At 37.3% G+C, this 20,781-nt stretch overlaps 1 pseudogene across 2 annotated transcripts; it reads right to left on the bottom strand.

Annotated features, from left to right (window-relative positions):
• Window positions 1–2,763: 2,763 nt before the first annotated feature.
• LOC150098446 (intracellular coagulation inhibitor 2 pseudogene) lies at window positions 2,764–18,678 on the bottom strand (annotated as a pseudogene). Of its 2 annotated transcripts, none has more exons than XR_016549474.1 (2): window positions 18,541–18,678; window positions 2,764–4,645 (listed from the first exon to the last, which is right to left on the bottom strand). The product of XR_016549474.1 is annotated as an intracellular coagulation inhibitor 2 pseudogene, transcript variant X1 (transcript). The 2 variants fall into 2 exon arrangements; XR_016549475.1 differs by lacking the exon at window positions 18,541–18,678 and adding an exon at window positions 7,325–7,464.
• Window positions 18,679–20,781: the final 2,103 nt, after the last annotated feature.

The following is a 20,781-nucleotide window of genomic DNA, read 5'->3' as shown; positions in this document are numbered from 1 at the left end:
TAGTCGGAAACACAACAACCTCAACCTGCATTGATCATATAAATATAAGGGCCCCTCCAAACAGCCACACAGCAGCCGTCATAACATGCAAACTAGCAGACCATTATTTCACAGCATTGCAGTTACACACTGAACCAGAACCCATAAAAATCACTGAGACTACAAAACAGTATCATCGCATTGTAAACGAAGCAATAGTGAACGATGAAATCAGAAAAACAGACTGGATGCAGATAGCATCTTTAGACTCTGCTGAAGCTGTATATAATAATCTTAAACTTGCATTTAACAAAATATACAACAAAGCATTAACAAAAATAAAAATACGCCCCCAAACGAAACAAAATCCATGGATAACAGACAACATACTAACAGACATACAAAGAAAAGATGCCCTATGGAAACAACTTAAGAAGTCACCGAACAATATCGCTTTAAAAGCTGAATACAAAAGAAAACAGAATCTCCTAACAACCTAGATTAGAACAGCAAAAAGAAACTATTACAGCAACAAATAAACAACAGCACAGAACGACATAAAGGAAACCTGGCACCTGATTAATGAAATGCTGGACAATATACACAGAACCACTGCCACAGAAACAATAAAACACAGCTTTGCCTGCGACCCCAAATCCCTCAAACAGTTGGCAAACAACTTTAATCAGCCCTTCGTGAACTCTGTCCAAAAGTTACAAGAAACAACCTTTCCTCACACACACGAACATTCTCCACTAGGTCCACGAGCAACCCAGGCGATGTGGTTCCCCACAGTAACAAAAGAAGAACTATCACTGGCAATTCAACAAATTAATCCTAACAAAGGACCGGGGATAGACGGAATCAGACCAAAAGACATCAAGAAACACTTAACCGACCTACTTCCAGTTATACAAAAACTGTTAAATAAAATCTTCGAAACGGGACACATACCTGAAACACTGAAGACTGCATTAATCACACCCATACACAAACAGGGAAAAAGAAACATAATAAGCAATTACAGACCTATCGCCACGCTGCCTGTAATCAACCAAATCATGGAGCGCATTGTACATCAGAAACTCTCCACATACGTTGAAAAATTTCAAATCATACCCAAAACACAATATGGCTTTCAAAAAAATAAAGGAACAGCAACACTCCTGGAAGATTTCACAGATCTAATAAACTCTGCATTGGATAAAAACAGAATAACATTAGTGGTATTCATTGACCTAACAAAAGCATTTGACAAACTAACACATAAAACCTTGTTAACGAAACTTACCCATATCGGAATTGGAGGTCGTCTACTGCAGTGGTTTAAAGCATACACGAAAAACAGAAAGCACATCACACGTATAGGATCAGCACACAGCAAAGAGGTAGATGTAACCTGTGGAGTACCGCAAGGAGCTGTCCTATCTCCCATTCTATTTAACATATACACACACGACATAAGCCAACTCCCCCTAAAAAGTAAAATCTTCCAGTATGCAGACGACACCGCCATAGTATCCATTCACAACACTACAAAAATCGCTTACAAAAATATGCAACACGACATCAATCAAATCACTAACTGGTTAACCGAAAACGGCATATATATAAACCCTGGAAAAAGAAAGCTAATGATATTCACAAACCCCCAAACCCTGCCCATAGAAACTAAATATCTCACTATCAAAAATTCATCCTCCTATACAAAAAGTGCAGAACCTAAAATCACAACCATCACACAGGTGAAAACAACACGCTACCTTGGACTTCACTTCGATGCAGATCAAAGTTGGAATAGCCATACAAACTACCTACATACCAAGCTTAGGATAATAGCAAGCAAACTATACAGATTAAAAGACATTGCCCCAACCCACATAAAAATACTAATCTATAAAGCATTATGTGAAAACATTTTAAGATATGCAATCACATCATACGCATTCTGCGCAGACTACAGACTTAACAGGCTACAATGGTTGCAAGATAAAATGATAAAACTGATATTCTGGGAACAACCCACCCTTATGCAGGAAGCATGGACAAACCACAAAATATTTAAGGTGAAACAATTACGCCACTACACAGTCATGTTAAAACACTACTACTGCCCAACATATAGAGTAACCAGAACAACATATCAAATAACAAGACCACAGTCAACAAACTACATAACATATAAGTACAACAATCACTACGGCAAAGCCATCCGAAACTTCTACGTACCTGACATGATAAACAAACTGCCGTTCGACAACAGAAACCTAGGAACATATGGGTGGGGGGGGGGGGGGGTGGGGGGGGGGGGGGGTGGGGGGGGGGGGGGGTGGGGGGGGGGGGGGGTGGGGGGGGGGGGGGGTGGGGGGGGGGGGGGGTGGGGGGGGGGGGGGGTGGGGGGGGGGGGGGGTGGGGGGGGGGGGGGGTGGGGGGGGGGGGGGGTGGGGGGGGGGGGGGGTGGGGGGGGGGGGGGGTGGGGGGGGGGGGGGGTGGGGGGGGGGGGGGGTGGGGGGGGGGGGGGGTGGGGGGGGGGGGGGGTGGGGGGGGGGGGGGGTGGGGGGGGGGGGGGGTGGGGGGGGGGGGGGGTGGGGGGGGGGGGGGGTGGGGGGGGGGGGGGGTGGGGGGGGGGGGGGGTGGGGGGGGGGGGGGGTGGGGGGGGGGGGGGGTGGGGGGGGGGGGGGGTGGGGGGGGGGGGGGGTGGGGGGGGGGGGGGGTGGGGGGGGGGGGGGGTGGGGGGGGGGGGGGGTGGGGGGGGGGGGGGGTGGGGGGGGGGGGGGGCCCATGTTTTATAAGGCAATGTTGATCTCAGAGGAAAGCAAAATAGCAAGCTTCTAATTTATGTGCATGGTCACCAGTGAAGAAACTTTGATTCACCACTGCCAATAGAATCTGGACAGAATACAGGCAGTGTTTCCAGTCAACAAAAGGTTCATTATAACACTGTCTACTTTGGATAATTTTTTAGTTCCTAAAAAAAAAAATTAAAATAAAATAAAAACACCAAATCACAGTCGCTTTTCTTAATAGGATGATAATTTTTTTTCGTACTTCAAAATATAAACTGTTTCCAACATTTCTGAGCAGACCGTTTATGAAGAATTACATAATATATCTTCGAAAACATTTTTATCAAATTACACAGCACTCTAAAGTTAAGCAAATAGTAGAAAATAAATTTCAAAGAAAAAACAATTCGTCGAAAAAGGAATTCTGTGATGTGCTCACAGAATTCCTTTATTTCTCATCAATCATTGATGATGTATTACAAAATGATATCAGCAGAGTTTCACTAACAGCACTGCTGCAAGACATTTCAAGAACCATCGAGTTGATACATCGCTATGTAGGAAAGAAACAAAGAAAGCACAACTTATTATTCTTCCAGTAATCTGTTAAAAATTTTAGGCCTTAGTTTCCTACATCTCGGTAATTTTCCCACAGAAAAGAATCATCTCATTTCTCTTGTCCACAATTAAAAACAAGAATGGATGGTTTGCATAGATCCTCGGAATGCGAGGATTATAGCAACAGAGCACAATTCGCATTTCTGTGATTGCAGCTGCCTCGCTTCCTTCTTCGTTTACTTCAATGAAAGCCTTGTGGATAACTGAGGAAACACAAATTTTACCAGTTTCGCTGATTGTCCTAAGATCGGCATTTCTATTAAAAACACTTCTCATTTGCATATCTTCAAAGACTCCTTTCATTTCTTTTGAATATTCCAATTTAAATTTAGGAATCGCGATCGTTTCCACTTCTACTTCCTTCAAACTGCTGCTGATTTTATTCATAAGCTCTTCCGAGAGTTGTTCCTCTAGCTCAGGCAGACCGTCCATCTCTTCTGGTAGTAAAATCCTCATCACAATATCTTCGCCTTTGTACGGAAGCTCTAATACTCTCAAGTTATGTTCGTCAATGAAGGCATAAGGAAACACCTGGTAATCCATGCACATCATGGTTACATTCTTGGGTGACGACTCCAATCCATTATTATAAAATTGACACTCACGGCTCTTTTCCGGATCGAACTGTTTCTTCCACGTACCTTTGAAGTACACCGCATTCATAATTATAGCAACCGTATCCGGATCCAGAGAGTCCACGAGATTAGTAATTTTGTGATTTGTGTTTTCTGCAACCCATGAATTAATCTCAGTTTTCGTTCGCTCTCCTTCTTTCTGAAAGTCGACATTTCTTGCAAGAGCTTTGAAATAATTCTTCAGTCCCTCCAAATAATCGGGATTAATATCGAAGTCCTTTTGAACAAATGCAGCATTGGCTACTTGGAGAGCATACTCTTCAGTGGATGCTGATAGCATTAAATCCAATATCTCTTGAATCGCTTTGGGAATGTCTTCATTTCTAAGATTGCCGCTATTGTAACCCACTGCCTCTCTAATTTCTTCTGCAGTCTTTCCTCTTGCTCCGTACAGCAACATGGATATGGCTGTGGACAAACTAAACGGTGAGTAAAATATATTTCCTTTTTCTGAGGATAACTTTTTGTACAGATTCAGAGCAAAGTTGTTGTTAATCACCGCTATCTGGCTGGAAAGAGGGGATTTAGATCTGGATGTACTCTGGAGATTAGACATAATGATACAGGAATCCAAAAGGTCTGGTGATAAGTAAGGAGAGAGAGAGACAGATGGTATGAAAGTGCCAGCTGAAACAAACAAAAGAAAAATAACTTATGTGACTTAGGATTTTTAATCGATTTACAATATTTGACGTATCCTGTTATTTAAATGAATCAACGCTTCTTAAATTATAATAAATAGTGATGGAAAAATTTTAGCATTCAAATTTATAAATAACAATGATCCCGAAAATCAACAGTTATTGTTAGTCCTTCAAAACCAGCTTCATAATTATTCATAATACAAATATAATATAATGATTAACGAAATGTCTTTATAATTAGTAGCAATGCAGAAATGATGTCAAAGAATAAGATCAGTTAAAACAGATATAGTAAACTACTCATATTTAATATCTTAAACATGAGGTACTCTCATCCTCTATTGAACACAGCTTAAAATCTAATTCTTACGAGGGAATTATTTCGACCAAATATTGCCCTTCATGGGGACAACGTTGCCTGATGGATCCAGACTCTTCCAGTAACATAATGCTCCCTGTCTCAGTGTTGGCATTGTGCAAGAGTGGACTGAATTGGAAAACCAAATATTCTGGGTGCTTCGCTGTGCGCCGGCTTATCATGATGTCAATTCCATCAAAGATTATGAGATCATTTGAACCCAGCGACCACAGGTTGCTTTCGGTGTTCCGTAGCTGATCTCCAGCCTTTATTCTGTTCTGTTGGCACAAAATACTTCAGTACGGTTTCTGTGGTCTATTGGAGTCGATGATAAGATGTGTGCAAAGCTATTCCCTTGGCTTTATCTCATCACATCATAATGTTTTTGCTCTTGAGTTTACGAGGGTGGTCTGAGAAGTTTACGAGGGTGGTCTCGACCATAAATGGCAGCACTGTCGGCAAGGTTTTTTTTTTCTTCTAAGTTGGTACATCTGTCCCAAGTATCCGCGTGAAATTGCACCTCATTCTATCAAGTAGTTTGTTTTATCCAGCTGTCTGATGCAAAAGCGTTGTTATTGACAGAATAAAAGTATCCCTTTTGCATGAAGAATTGCAAACAAAAAAATCTTTGCGCAGGATGGGTGCCGCGTTTGCTCACAGCAGATCAAAAACGCACTCGCATGAAAATCTCTGAACAGTGCTTGGAACGTTTTAACAAGAATAAAACTGATTTTGTGAGTCAATTTATTACAACGGATGAAACGTGGATTCACCATTACACACCAGAATCCAAACAGTAGTCAAAACAGTCGACAGAAGTTGGTTGTTCAGCGACAGAAGACAAAGAAGTCAGTTCCATCAGCAAGAAAGGTCGTGGCATCAGTGTTTTGGGATGCTAAAGGCATTTTGTTTATTAATTATCTTGAAAAGGGTAAAACAATAACTGGGGAATATTATTCCGATCTTTTAACCAGACTAGACGAAAAAATTCGTGAGAAAAAAGAAAAAAAATCATTTTTCATCAGAAAACTATGCACCTGCTCTCAAATGTGTTTTGGTAATGAGAAAATTAAGGGATCTGCACTATGAATTGTTGGAACATCCACCCTATTCCCCATATTTGGCTCCCTTTGACTTCTATCTCTTTCCAAAACTAAAACTCTTCCTGTGGTCAGCGTTTTTCTTTAAATCAAGAGCTGATTGCAGCTATAGAGGAGTATTTTACAGATCTTATTGAGAACCACCAAATGGACGGGAGAGATTATGTTAAAAAAATGTAATTGTAAATTCGTTTTTTCAAACTTTTTAGACCACCCTCGCATAATAAAGAGACGACTCGCCCATACAACTACATTCAAATAATAAAATAATATATACAGTATATATAATTGAAACTACAGTGGTGTAGTATAAAAAAAAAAATCGATAACCATGCCTGTAACTGCAAATAAATAAAATACCCCTTTAATCAGATAATAGTAATTCTGTTTTCTGATTTCTTACTTTTAATGTTACTAACAGAATCCCAGATCAACTATGAAAACTGCCAATATTTTTTTCGCACAAAACCATAAACATTGCAAAGGCGCTCACTGCTCACACTTTACCAGAAACGTGATGCGATTTAATAGTTTGAGGTTATGTAACATTTTGCCAAGCCGGCAAGGATAGAAGCTTTCAAGGATTAAAAACGTAGCGATATAGAAAATCTTGCAGTATTATTATTATTTCTCTTTTAAGATTGTATTATATGATGTGTTTTTTGTCATTTATTTATTCTAGATATTTTTATTTTCATATTTTTGTCTTATCTACTATTTTGTTATTTATCTCGTGCACTGTCGCATGGTTACGCCACCGATGAAACATAAGTTGGTCACGTGTTAGCGCAGCGCAAGGCGAAAACACGTTTGTCCAACACGACCTTTTCAAAAGCCCACACCGATTAATGAGGCATGCTAAGAAGAAATGGCTTTTAACATGCTTGAAAATCAGTAGTTAAAGCGTTGTGAAAAGTTAAGAACTCGTCCAATAGTTTTTCTGTGAAAAGGCAGAAAACGCCGCTAGAGAAGGTCAAATGCATGTAGAAGTACGTTTGACGTCACTTCCGAACAATGTTTCAATTAAAGACTAACAAAATGTTGATGTTGTCTAGCTTTACTGTCGTGAATTTGTCACCACTAATGAAAATGCGAAATTTATTCTGTGAAACTACAATTATTTATTTACGAATTTATTTTTTATCCTGCAACCGAGTAAGGAACAAATATAACTAACTATATTAAAGGTACATAAGGTACTTACATTTCAGAAGAATTATTGGCAATCAGCAATTTCTCATGAACAGGTCTACTTAATAATTAAAACCAACATGCGAGTAGCGAAAACTTTTCAGTATACAGCCGCGCTCCCAAGTACCCATTATTAAAAACGAGGCGTTTCTGAGAATATCGGGAAACACGAGCGACACTCTGCGGCTAAAGTTGCTCAACATTTGCGCTAAAGAAATTCGAATGAATTGCGCAAGTTATTATGGATTATGTGTAAATGCTTAAACGATTTAATTAGAAATTTATTATGGAAAAAATATTATTGTTTAAATATTAATAATCATAATCATAATAATAAATATTAAAAATTTAATAACTTAATAGCTTTGTACGGACAAAGTTACATAGAAAAACTTTTTTTTTTCTCTTAATATATTAAATAACAGTAACGGTAAAATAATACAGTAGTAAGTTCTCCATATTTAGTGAAATTATAATGATTCATTAATAATAATGCTTTTAAAATTAAAGCCAATGTTTACTAATGTATAATGATTATATATTAGCACGCAACTTAAGTTCATTACAAAATTTGGTTGTTAATGAAACTTTTTATTGTATCCTAGTATTTAAATAAATGGCTTCAAAATACTAAACCATTATCGTCTACAACAATTATGATATTAAAATCGGTCAATAATGCAGTGTGGTTAACAGGAAATAAGCTGGTTAGTCATAATGTTTTGATGTCATGAGTTTATTTTCATTTCGTCCAAACTTAGTGTATTGTTACTTCTTCACCTGTAATCCTCATTCTAAGTATGTAGTTAAAGCAAAACTGGAGATAGTAATTATTATTATTATTATTCCTGATACCTCCAAGGAGTCAGAAGACTCATCGCGGGAGGACACCTACAACTGTCTCAACACCTAACCTCTACTACGAATCATCTCCATCAACGCCATCTACCGCCCACATCCAACACCACCACAACTAGTATTTTTTGTCTGTAAATTGCGTGTGTTCTGAAGGGCCGATTTTTTTGTATGCGGGATGAAAAACACGAATTTCCGAGAGAAAAAACCCTGCTACCTCCGTATGAGATCGGTTAACTCACCTTCGATTGAAATAGACCAGATAAAGATTCCTACCGTCGCGACGAGAATCGAACTTAGGCCTATTCCAATGGAAGAGCGCAATGTACCATCGTACATTGCGCTCTTCGTACCACGTACCACGTACCACGGAGGCGCTCAAAACCAGTTAGATAATTTCGAATCGGTTGTCATTGGTATTTCGAAATTTTCAATGTTTGATCGAGATGTTGACAGCCTTGGCATTTTTTTTAGTAAATATGGGAAATGAACTTATATAGTTGAATCGCAATAATAAATATTTTCATGATAAAATTGCTTCAGAGTCTAATTAGGAGAAATGCTCCGATAAAAAGAAAAAAATCGATAACAATAATAACAGAGCTAGATGTAAAATTTAGGTTCAATTCTAGTGGCAGAAAGAGGAACTTTTTCAAAGTCTTTTCTCTATCAGGTGCCGAGTGAGTCCGTCTGTAGCATGGAAAACAGGAGTTCTTCTCCTGGAAATTTGGGTTTTTCGTCATGTAAACTCACGAATGTAGACCTTAGAACCCACAGTATTTCTCATAATAAAAATATGGTTTGGGGATTAGATCGCACGAGATGACAGCATTTGACAGCCATCTCTTCATTGTATGCCATTTATAATTAGTGGGATAGTCTTCAACCCCCTTTTTCTGGTTGTTTAACGGTGGAGTTCGAACTTTTCCCCCAGTCTCCCAGAAATTAGATAGTGCTACAACGGCCTCGCCTATTTCCTATAGGAGAATAAAAGGAGTTAGCGGATTTATTTATTATTTCATAATCCAATTCAGGAAAACAAACCAAATATTTGACATGATTTCAGACAATCACACTAGTATGGGATACAAGATGACAGCAGATGCCTTTTGCAATCTCGTACTCAAATTCTACAAATCATCAGCATCCATGCACCAGCGACAACTAAAGGTGAGGATGGGATGCCTATTGATTTTCAAAAGTTAGGATTTAAAGCTTTCCGAATACTTCCTAAAGAAAATAATATAATTGGCGTTGGAAATTTTTAAAAGGATTTAATGGAAGTCAATAAAAGATCGAAAATGACGAATGGTTCATGTATTAGAATACGACATAATTCTAATTGCCTAGAAGACACAAAACCTGCAGTATAATTAACATGCATTATAATCTCTGATCAACTGTATCGGTCTCATGAAGAGTATAATCATCTTCACAATTGTCTAAAGGCTTTGATTTTCCTTATTTTGGCAAAGGATGCCTTTGCATCGATTCCAGCAGAATGGTCAATGAACTTTCAACTGGAATAAGAGCCATTCTTTTAAAGGTAGAAAGTGGGAATTGAAATCACTGAAGTTAAAGCTCAAATATTTTATTTGGAGCCTGTGCAGGTCAGTGGATGTGGCGTTTCTATACCACGGCGCACGACTGCACAAAGGAAGACTTGGTTTCAAATCTAGTAGGCGACTGGAGGAAATTTTTCTAAGCCTTTTTTCGACCGGTTCCCGATTTCGTCGATCTCCGGCACGGGCAAGCGGTTTTTCGTCCCAGAAAACTCAAGAAAATCGACAGTAGAACTGACACTATTTCAGACATTAAATATATTGTGTTAAGGTTAGGGATCACGAGATGGCGACACTTGTTGAGCCGTCCTTTCACTTCGTGCCGCTTAATTAGCCTTGTTCCAGCTCTCTTTGATTGGCTACTAGTAAATATTGAACTCCCCCCCCCCTCAGTCTATAAAAGTTAGACAGGGCTAAAACGGCCACGCTTACTCCCTATACGGGAATGAAAAAGGCCTTATCTGAGGCCTTTTTCATTCCTGTATAGGGATATTTATTTGCACAATATATGTGATGGAGTTGGTTGCTTTTTTTTTTTTTTTTTTTTTTCAGTATGCAATCAGTATTTGTCATGCAGTCAGGAAATATTTTTCAATATTTCCTGTAATGAACTGAATTTAACTTGTATATTATTTCTTATATAAATTATAACCACCACCATTTTGGAAACTTGAATACAGGTTTCATTCTATCCCATCCAAAGATTGACAGAATGTGTGTTAGGACTGTTATGAGACAACCTCAGTTGGGTCACATACTTAAATTACTAAACTACTAATCAAGCACGTGTTCTACAGAACTCCATTATATGATGGCTACATGTAACTATGAAATGAAAACATGAACGTATGGAGTTAGTAGAGCTCTTCGAGGTATGTAAATTAAACAAGTTTGGTGCATAAATTATATTCTCCTAGGACAAATTATTTATCTCTACTTAAAATGAAAGGTAAAGCTGTGAAAATGCGTCGCATGTGATAGCTAAGAAAAATATGCAGTACCTGAGTGGAGTTAAACTTTGGTTTCTGATATCCTGATCGAAAAGTTGTCCCACCCATCACATGATGGGTTAAATGTCAAAGAAGCCTATTTGTCTCCCAACCAAGTGTTTATCTCCTGAGAAGCAGATAAACAATCCTTTATAGCTGTCGACTTTGAAGCTTCGATTTCATAGCGTTTACATACTAAACGTTCCATAATCATTCCATTGAAATGGCTAATTATGGTCCACAATTTGGCGTCTTATAATGATAGTTTTCGGTAAGTATATGTCAGTAAATCCACCCACTAAATCATCTCTTTCACGGATTGTAATCTGCGGCAGAATAAATGCAGAATTTTCTTCGCGAATTTCCGCGAAGAAAATCCCTTACACACCCCCATATGAGAAAAAAAAACACTATATTAACATTCAGAGAGTAAGTATTAAGATTTTTTGTGTTATTGACAGATCTCTAAAATTTTTTTGTCATTGACAGGATTCGAACTCAGATTTCCTCCCTCCCCCCCCGCAAAACAAAAAAGATATGGGTGCATTTTTCATGATGTGTTTATTTTTAGCAATAGAGCGATTTACTATAACCAAGGGACATTGTGTGGTTTGGTTGATTATATAATAATATATAATCAATATCAGCTCGCGTTTTGAGAGCTGACATAAGAGAAGCAAAGTGAATATGAGGAAGGAAAGAAACTCACAAAAGATTGACATATTACTGCACTTTGTACTGGTTATCTTTATCTGTAAGTGGGAATTAGCAAATGTGGGCTTGAATAGGTATAGGAGAAGGCACTGTGATTGAAGTTGTCATTTTTGGCAGAAAAAATAATTCTTTACAGAAGTATCCGAAGTGAATGAGATTAAGTGTTAATCGTATTGAAAGATCGTATTAGCGACGGTCTGGTAAATCATTATAACTTCGGATTATTACGAGTATACTGATTACTTAGAAAGCAGTTTAACATTTCCAAGCGACTCTAAGATACGGTGATATTTATTTATTTTTGTATTTTATTCAGCCTTTTCTGATAGTCCCATGGAACTACTAAACTACTTTCTAAATCGAAACTGAAGTTTAAATAAACGTGATATGTTAGATTGATTCGAGAAGTTACCAACTGCTGGAATATGATTCGATGATGGGCAGTTGTTAAAAATTGCCTTTTTTTAACAAGTCTTTTCTTTATTTAATAAATAAAATTTAATTTCTAAGTAGCATTCCAGAGTAATTTCACTAATTTTTTCTCGACTACAGTCGTTTTATTTTATGTGGATCTCACCCACGAAGGTCTTTGGAATGCGATCAATTACTAATTGATTAAATACTACAACCGCTATATACAGATCATAAAATAATTTCATTTATTTTATGATCTGTATATAGTGGTTGTAGTATGTCCTAAAACATTAGTGGTACCATAGATGTTTCAAGAATTCTGTTCAAACACTTCTGAGAAAACAATACGGAAAATATAAATATAAAAATAAAATATAAATATGAAATATAGAGATGTTTAAGAGTAAAAGCTATACAACTGAGAGCATACCTCCACCCTCCACATAGACTTTATAGGAATGCGGACAACCGACAAGAGGCCTTCTGACCTAATATCCAATCCTCTCCTTCTCCTGGTGCACCCTGTTAGGTGTCTACCTGGAAAATGAACGAACGAGGATGGTCTGGCAATTTGGGATTTGCCGACCAAATTGTATTGGCTTAAACTACAATATAAAATGATGGTACAACATGACAGAATTTTATGCCGGCTTGAGCGTTGCCAGTTAAACTAGGCCCCTTGTTTTCGGAAGTAACCAGCGCCAACAACGAAAATTTAGCTACTGGAACAAATCCTAAAATACACAGCAACTCAACATCACCAGAGCTCAAGATAGGTACTATCAACATAAGAAGCCTGAATGGCAAAGAAATGGCGCTATCTAAGGAATTGGATAAGTATCAAATCGACATAATAGAGGTGACTGAAAAAAAAAAAGACAAAACTTAGTGAAATTTTCTCAGCAATAAATACAAAATGTTATGTTCAGGCAATGACAATCAAGGAAAAGGAGTAGCTATTGTGTCCAATACTAAATACGAGGCTAATCTTCTTGAATGGCAGACAATATCAAGTAGAGTGATATAGGCAAATATCAGTATGGAACTGAACAATGAGACTTATTTTTCCTAGGCGAGGCAAAGACCTTAGGCACATGTGGAAAGGCACTACTAAGGTAGAAGTGGAGAAATTTTTTGAGAATTTAGAGAAAGCAACTGACATAATTAAAAATGAAAAGTTGGTTCTCATTGAGGATCTAAATACCAGAGTAGGGAATGACTGTCAGACATACAAAAATGTTTTTGGAAAATTTGGAGAAAAAACAAAGCTAATAATAATGGCAAATATCTGTTGGATTTTTACTTAGAACATGGACTGGCTTTACTAGCAAAATGTACCAACAGAAATATGCATAAATCCTCAGGAAGAGAAGAGTCAAGGAATAGGAAAAGTCTCATTGACTATTTTATTGCTGACAGTGATGTTTTCTCCCTGGTGCAGGACACCAGAGTGTACAGAGGATTTGAAATTGGAAGCGATCACTATTTAGTCTTGAGCAGGATAAAATTGAATTTCATATTAAAAAGAATAACATGTAAGAAAGTTGTAAAGCAATTAAAAGTTGAATAGCTCTCAGATGTGAACTGTAGACTAAAATACACAAACATTATTCAAGAAAAAATGAAAGAGTTTGAGAATAGAAACCAAAGTTGGAGATTCAGTGGCAAACCTTGAAGAAAACCCTGATTGATTCAGCCAGAGAGGCATGTGGTGAGGTTGTCTGCAAGGATAGAAAAATCAGAACTCCCTGGTAGACACATGAAGCTAAAGAGACAGTGATGGAAAAGAATAAAGCATATAAAATGTTCCTGGCAAATAAGTCAGCTTGTGCTTCTAGAGAATACAGAGAGAAACGTAAGAAGGCTAAACACTGTGTACAACTAGCTGAACAAATGTCATCTGAAAACTTTGATAAGAACATAGAAATTAATATCAGGAAGATGACAAAATATTCTGAAGCCTTTGTAAAAATGCTCAGAAATGGAGTAAAGAGTACTGTAAAAAGAATTAGAGATGATAAAGGAGAGATGAAAACTGGAGAAAAAGATATCCTTGAAATATGAAGTAATAACTTCAAAACATTGCTAAATGAGACAAGCAGTGATATTACAGTGGTACAAAAAACACTCAAAAAGGTATTGCAATCAGGAATACATACACGCACGCACGCACGCGCGCACACACACACACACACACACATATATATATATATATGTATATATATATATGTGTGGATAAAATATATATATATATATATATGTGTGTGTGTGTGTGTGTGTGTGTGTGTGTGTGTGTATATATATATATACATACTTGAAATAGAAAAAATGCCATCAAAAGTCAAAAGCCTGAAATGTGGAAAGGCAGCAGGAGTAGATGATATTCGACCAGAAATGCTTAAGTATTGAGGTTTAAAAGTTCTGCAGTGGCTGCTCTGCATAGTTCAGAAGGCCTGGACAGAGGGATGAATTCCAGATGACTGGAGTAGAGCTGTCATAAAGGAAAATAAAACTGAATGTGAGAATTTTTACAGAGGTATTTCCCTTAGTGTGTTCCTGGCAAGATCTATGCAAGCATACTTGAGAAACGGTTCAGAATGATTGTGGAAGGGAAGCTTGTTGAAGACTAAGCTGGATTCTGGCCAAATAGAAGGTGTCAGGATCAGATTTCCACTTTCGATAAATAAATGAGAAATTGTGGGAATATAAGAAAGATCTGTGTTTAAGTTTTGTAGATCTGGAAAAGGCATATGAAAAGGTGCCAAGAGAGAAGCTATTCAATACGCTACAATTGTATGGTGTCAATGGGGTATTATATCAAGCAATACTTAGTCTTTATTTGAGTTGTGAGTCAGCAGTTAGAATTGAAGGAAATACGGGAAGATGGTTTAATGTTAAATCTGGTGTTAAATAAGGATGTACATTATTCCCTCTGTTATTCATTTTCTATATGGATCACATTATGAAGGAAAGGGGTATTAAACCTGGTATCGGATGGGGAAATGATAATATCGGCTCTTTGCTTTATGCAGATGATGTTATACGTCTAAATAAATCCGCCACCAGTCTGCAAGATTCTCTTACTAAATTGAATGGTTACAGGAAAATTCATCGAAAAGCGAATTCATCGAAAGACAATTCGTCGAGAAGGCAATTCAACGAATGAACAATTCGTCGAAAGACAATTCGTTGAAAATGCAATTCATCGAAAAAGAATTCACCGAATATTTTAAATTTTCGATAATGTTATGATAAACGTAATCCATTTAGAACAAAAACTGAACCATGCAGACAGCTTCTTGTACCAACAACTTCTACTAAGTCATTTAAGTCAGAGAGTTTTTGTAACACAGTACATAATTTGGACACATTATTTCTTTGTCGCCCCGAATATAGTTGAACTGAAAACTAGAACGGTTCGACATTTTCTTTTAAAAGTTTCAAATAGCGAATCTGAGTAAAATTCATCCCATAATAATTGCTGTATTGAAGTCGCATGTTACTACTAGCAACAATAATAATAATGAGGCCAGCATAGTTCAGTCGGAAAAAACGAAGCAGTTTAGTTATAAAGACCTGGGTAGTTGGAATCCTATTTACGACGCGCATAATCTTTATCAGTCCTGTTCTGCTAAAGGTAAGTTAGCAAGCATAATATAGATATGGCTGGGCTTTTCCTCCTGGAAACAGGCAAATCAGTCCCATGAACAGACATGAAACAGTTATCGGACAAGAAAGACTATAAGAAACCATATTGTTCTATAATTTTTCCCTATGAAAGTAGCATTGTAATCTCCTTATTCAGGGTTCAAGTTTTGTTCTAAATGGATCAATTTTCTCATAACATTTTCTAAAATTTTAAATTTTCGGTGAACTGTTTTTTCGATGAATTGCATTTGTGACGAATTGTCGTTCGATGAATTGCCTTTTCGATGAACTCTCCGGATACCAAATTGAATAACTATTGTAATAAATAAATGCCTGTGTAGCTCAGTGGAAGTGGCGCTTGCGTCCTCTGCGCTTGGCCGCTTGAAGTTAGACCTAGGTTCTAGTCTAGTCGCTGACTGGAGGAACTTTTTCTAAGCCTATCTTCAACCGGTTCCCGAGTTAGTCGATCTCTGGCATGGGCAAGCGGGTTTTTCCTCCCGGAAACTCGGGTTTTTCGTCCTATAAACTCAAGAAAATCGACCGTAGTACCCACATTATTTCAGCCAGTGACATATCTTGTTAGGGTTAGGTACCAAGAGATGGCAGCACTTGTTTGCCAGCCTCTTCATCGGTGGCTGCTATAATTAGTGATAGACATGGGCCAGCTATCTCTGATTGGCTACCGGTGGAGATTGAACTGCCCACTCAGTCTCCAAAAGCTAGATAGGGTATAAAGGCCTCGCCTACTCCCTATTAGGGAATAAAAAGGCGTTAGGAGATTTTTTTTGTAATACATATGGTATGAAGGTCAGCAATAACAATACAAAGACAATGAAAATAGTCAGAAACATTGAAAATATCAACTGCGTCATGAATGGAGAACCTATGGAACAAGTAAAACATTTTAGCTGCTTAGGCACGATATTTAGTGACGATGGTAAATTTAATATGGAAATAGACAACAGAATCAACAAAGCTGGAATGGTAGGAAGTCAAATGAATAAATGTATACGGAATAAGATAGGAATTAGTGAAAACACTAAATTATTTATATACAGAAGTTCAAACCAATTTTAAATTATAGATCTGAGAGCTAGGTTAGAAATACAACACTTGACCAAAGACTAAAGACTGCAGAAATGAGCGTCCTGAGAAAGATTAGAAGCGTGAACAGATGTCATCAGTAGCAATATCATATTAAAATTGAGGATATTAGGAAACACCTTGACAATTTTAGCATCCAGTAATTTGTTATCAGAGCTGATCTCAGGTGGTATGGTCACTTAAACAGAATGGGAGAGATTCGATCTCCACTGGCAGCCAATCAGAGATAGCTGGCCCAAGGCTATCACTAATTAAGTGGTACGCAGTGAAGAGAGACGGCACAAGTGCCGCCATCTCATGGTCCCTAATCTTAACACAATATATTTAATGTCTGAAATAATATGGGTTCTACGGTCGATTTTCTTGAGTTTACGGGAAGAAAAACCCGAGTTTCCGGGAGAAAAAAACCCGCTTGCCTGTGCCAGAGATCGACTAACTCGGAAACTGATTCAAACCTTGGATATAAAATATCCAAGGTCTGTACGTTGCAAAACTTGCTTAATAGGAAGAAAAGATTGGATATAAAGAAATATACATTACTCTCAGCATAGGGCCGATGCTGAGAAAAATTTTCAGTATACGATAGAGGAAAACTAATTTGATTACTATAGAACACTGAGTGGACTCTCTACAAATGAGATTCAGGGGAGCTAGTTTAGCATAGACACTGATGTATACATCCTGTAATGAGTACTAGGACTCTAGGACTCCATGATAATAATAAGAAGAAAAAGAAGAAGAAGAAGAAGAAGAATGTCATGTGATATTCCCTTCAGCTTTATGGCTGGTGTGATAGCAAATATGCTACAATACCAAGGAGATGATTATGAAGCAAGGTGGTTTCCCATTGACTTCCATGTCGTAAGTATTTATGACTGTAGCCGTATGTGTTCACGGGACCGGGTTGCCGTTTCTGATTATGAAAAACCAGAGCTACCGGAAGAAAAATCCGGCTACCTTCATATGAGACAGGTTAACTTTAGTCGAAAGAGACCACATAAAGGTTCCTCATGTCATAGATGGAAATCGAACCCAGGTCTTTCCAACCAAAGGGCTTCGTCTATACCGACTAAGCTACGAAGGCTCAATAACAACGACAACAACAACAACAACAACAACAACAAAACTAGAAGTCATATAGCTTGAAAATACTTACGAAGCTTTACATTTATTTGCCATAAGAAAAATGGACAAAGTCGTATAAGTATTAGAAGTTAGTAATATCGTGTAAGTATTAGAATAATGATTGTAATTTTAAGTTTAAAAAAAAAAAAAAAGAAGAAGAAGAAGAAGAAAATCTGGATTGGTAGTTCTGTTTATTAGAATTGTAAAAGTATGGAAGATTTCAAGGATTTAAAAAGTATCGCTATGCAAAATCTTGCTCTATTATTTTTATTACCGTTTTATGTGTATTATGTGATGTGTTTTTCGGCATTTATTTATTTTAGATTTTTTTAATTTTATATTATATTATTATGTAGTATTTTGTTACCTAGCTAGTGCACTGTTGCATGGTTACGTCATCGGATCAAACATAAGATGGTCACGTGTTAGCGCAGTATTTGCCCAACGCGCTCTTCAAAACCAGGAAACGATCAATGAGACGTCCTAACATGAAATTCCTTTAACTTGCTTGGAAATCAGCTGTTAAAGCGCTGGTGAAAAGTGATGAACTCATCCAATAGTTTTTCTGTGAAAAGTCAGAAAAGCGTCGCCAGAGAAGGTCAAAGGCCTATAGAAGTACGTTTGACGTCACTTCCGACTAATGATATAAGACAACAATAATGATATGCTGTCCAGCTTTACTGTGATGAATTTGTCACAACCATGAAAATGCGAAATTTACTGTGTGAAACTGCAACGATTTCTTCATGTATACGTGTTTATCCTGCAAGTAAGAATCAAATAAAACTAAATATATTGAAAGTACATAAGCTACTTACATTTCAGAAGAAATATTTGCAATCAGTAAAGTTTGTCCTCAACAGATCTACTAAGTAATTAAAATCGGCATGAGAGTAGCAAAAAAACTTGTCTGTTTACAGCGGTTATCCAATTTTCACAACCGTATTAAAAATAAGGCGTATCCCAGAATAACGGGAAACACGAGCGACACTCTGTGGCAAAACTTTTCAGCGCAACGAAGAAATAAACAAATTCAAATAAATGGCGCAAGCCATTATAGATAATGTGTAAAAGCTGAAATGAATGATTTAGGATTTTATTATGGAAAACAATTAATATTAATCATAATAATAAATATTAAAAATTTAGTAACTTAATAACTTTGTACGCACGAAGTTACGTAAACAAACTTCTTTTTTTTTTAAAAAAAAAAATATATATATATATATATATATTGCATATTAAATAATAGTAATGGCGAAATAATAACAAGTTCTCCATATATTTTTAATTTTTTTTTTTTTTATGTTGGGCCCTTATACGAGAGGTTAGCTGGTCAACCTATGGTACTTTAGTACCGTATATGGGTAGTGGGATGAGAAAGGAGGAACTTGTTAACATTCGATTTGAAAGCCTGTATATTGTATTCCTTGGGAAATACCTCAGGGGGGAAGACTGTTCCACAGAACAGCAGTAGCAGGGACGAAGGAGGAGGAAAAGAAACTTGTTCTGTGGGTTTCAAGGTGTACTGTGAAGGGATGTTGGGAGGTGGCTGTACGTGTTCTAATGGGTTTAATACAGAGTGAGGGGAATTATTAATGTTGTTTCAGATGAGCATTTTCCATGAAAATATTTGTAGAATATACAAATTGCAGAGACCAAACGTCTATGTGAAAGTGGGGGGAGTGAGTCGGTAAGAGATGGGTCATTTATCAGTCTAATTGCTCTCCTCTGTATTATTGAGTCAAGCATTTTGAGGGAGCTTTTAGGAGCCTCACTTCAAATGTGAGAACAGTATTCGATAGCTGGGAGGATTTGCAATCTGTATAAGATTAACAGCTGTTTTGAAGTGTAGTAACGTCTTGAGCGAAAAAGAAAGCCTAGTTTTTTGGAAACTGAGGATGCAATGGTTGTGATGTGTTTATGCCAGGAGAGGCCTGGTGTCATGGTAATTCCGAGAAGAGAAATTTCATCTCGTCTGGGGATTTGAGTCTTATCAAAAATAATACTGGGGGAAAATGGTTCTTTTTTTGTGGAAAATAAGATAGAACTGGGTTTTACTAGTGTTGAAGTTGACGAGGTTATCTGAGTCCCATCGGAGGATGTTTTGGAGGTGTGCATTAAGGGAAGTGGTGGTTGATGTTCTGTGGGTTCAAGTAAAATAATAAAGTGAAATTTAATGAAATAATAATGATTTACCAAAAATGATATTTTAATAATTAAAGCTAATGTTTAATAATGTCTAATTATTTAATATTACCAAACAATTTAGTTTCAATACAAAAGTTTTGGGGAAATAAGACAGAACGTAGATTTTATTATCGTATTTGGTTGGTAAAAAGTGTGTCGCCATTTCATGGCCTGTGTCGCTCCCGCCAAAATTAGTTCCAAAAGTGACCACTATGATCGCTGCATTACCCACCGCCTCTGTTGCCTGGACTCTGCGTCATCACGCTTCATGCAGTACACACAATTTACGCACTTGTGGTGGTAGCTGAACATAACTAGTGAATTTTTGTGTAGATAAGTACTTTTCTGATTAATAAATAATTAAGATTGATTTTATTGAAAGTTATCAACCTTGTTTATAATAACTGAGCAACAGAAGAGTATAAAATGGAAATACGAGCAAGAAATGAGAGTGTTTAACCAACAATAGGAGGACCATTTTTCTTTTACTGTTAAGGGTGAAAGGGCTCTGTGTCTTATCTGTCATCCAACCATCAGCTACTTTCAAGCCAGTAATGTAAAAGCGTCACCACTTTTGTAATCATAAAACATTTGCATCTGAATTTCCTCCTGAATCAGAACTGCGAAAAAACAAGATAAAACGTTTTAAATCTAATTTAGTCACTCAGGAAAATAACCTATTTTCCCTCTGTAAACAAAGTGATTTGGCTACTGAAGCTCAAAGAAAATCAGTTCGATACATTAGAGCCAGTTTATATTTGATATCTCGCGGTTTTCATTGTTTGAGTGGGATGTTGACCGTTTGGTACATTTTTTAGTAACGATAAGTGAACTTATAGTTGAAAAATAGCAATAAACATAATAAAATT

This window comes from Typopeltis vanoorti, chromosome 15 (genome assembly GCF_054136105.1).
Source record: "Typopeltis vanoorti isolate ZY-2024b chromosome 15, IOZ_Tvanoo_1.0, whole genome shotgun sequence".
NCBI classification, from domain to species: Eukaryota; Metazoa; Arthropoda; class Arachnida; order Uropygi; family Thelyphonidae; genus Typopeltis; species Typopeltis vanoorti.
This window is presented reverse-complemented; position numbering and strand designations above follow the sequence as displayed.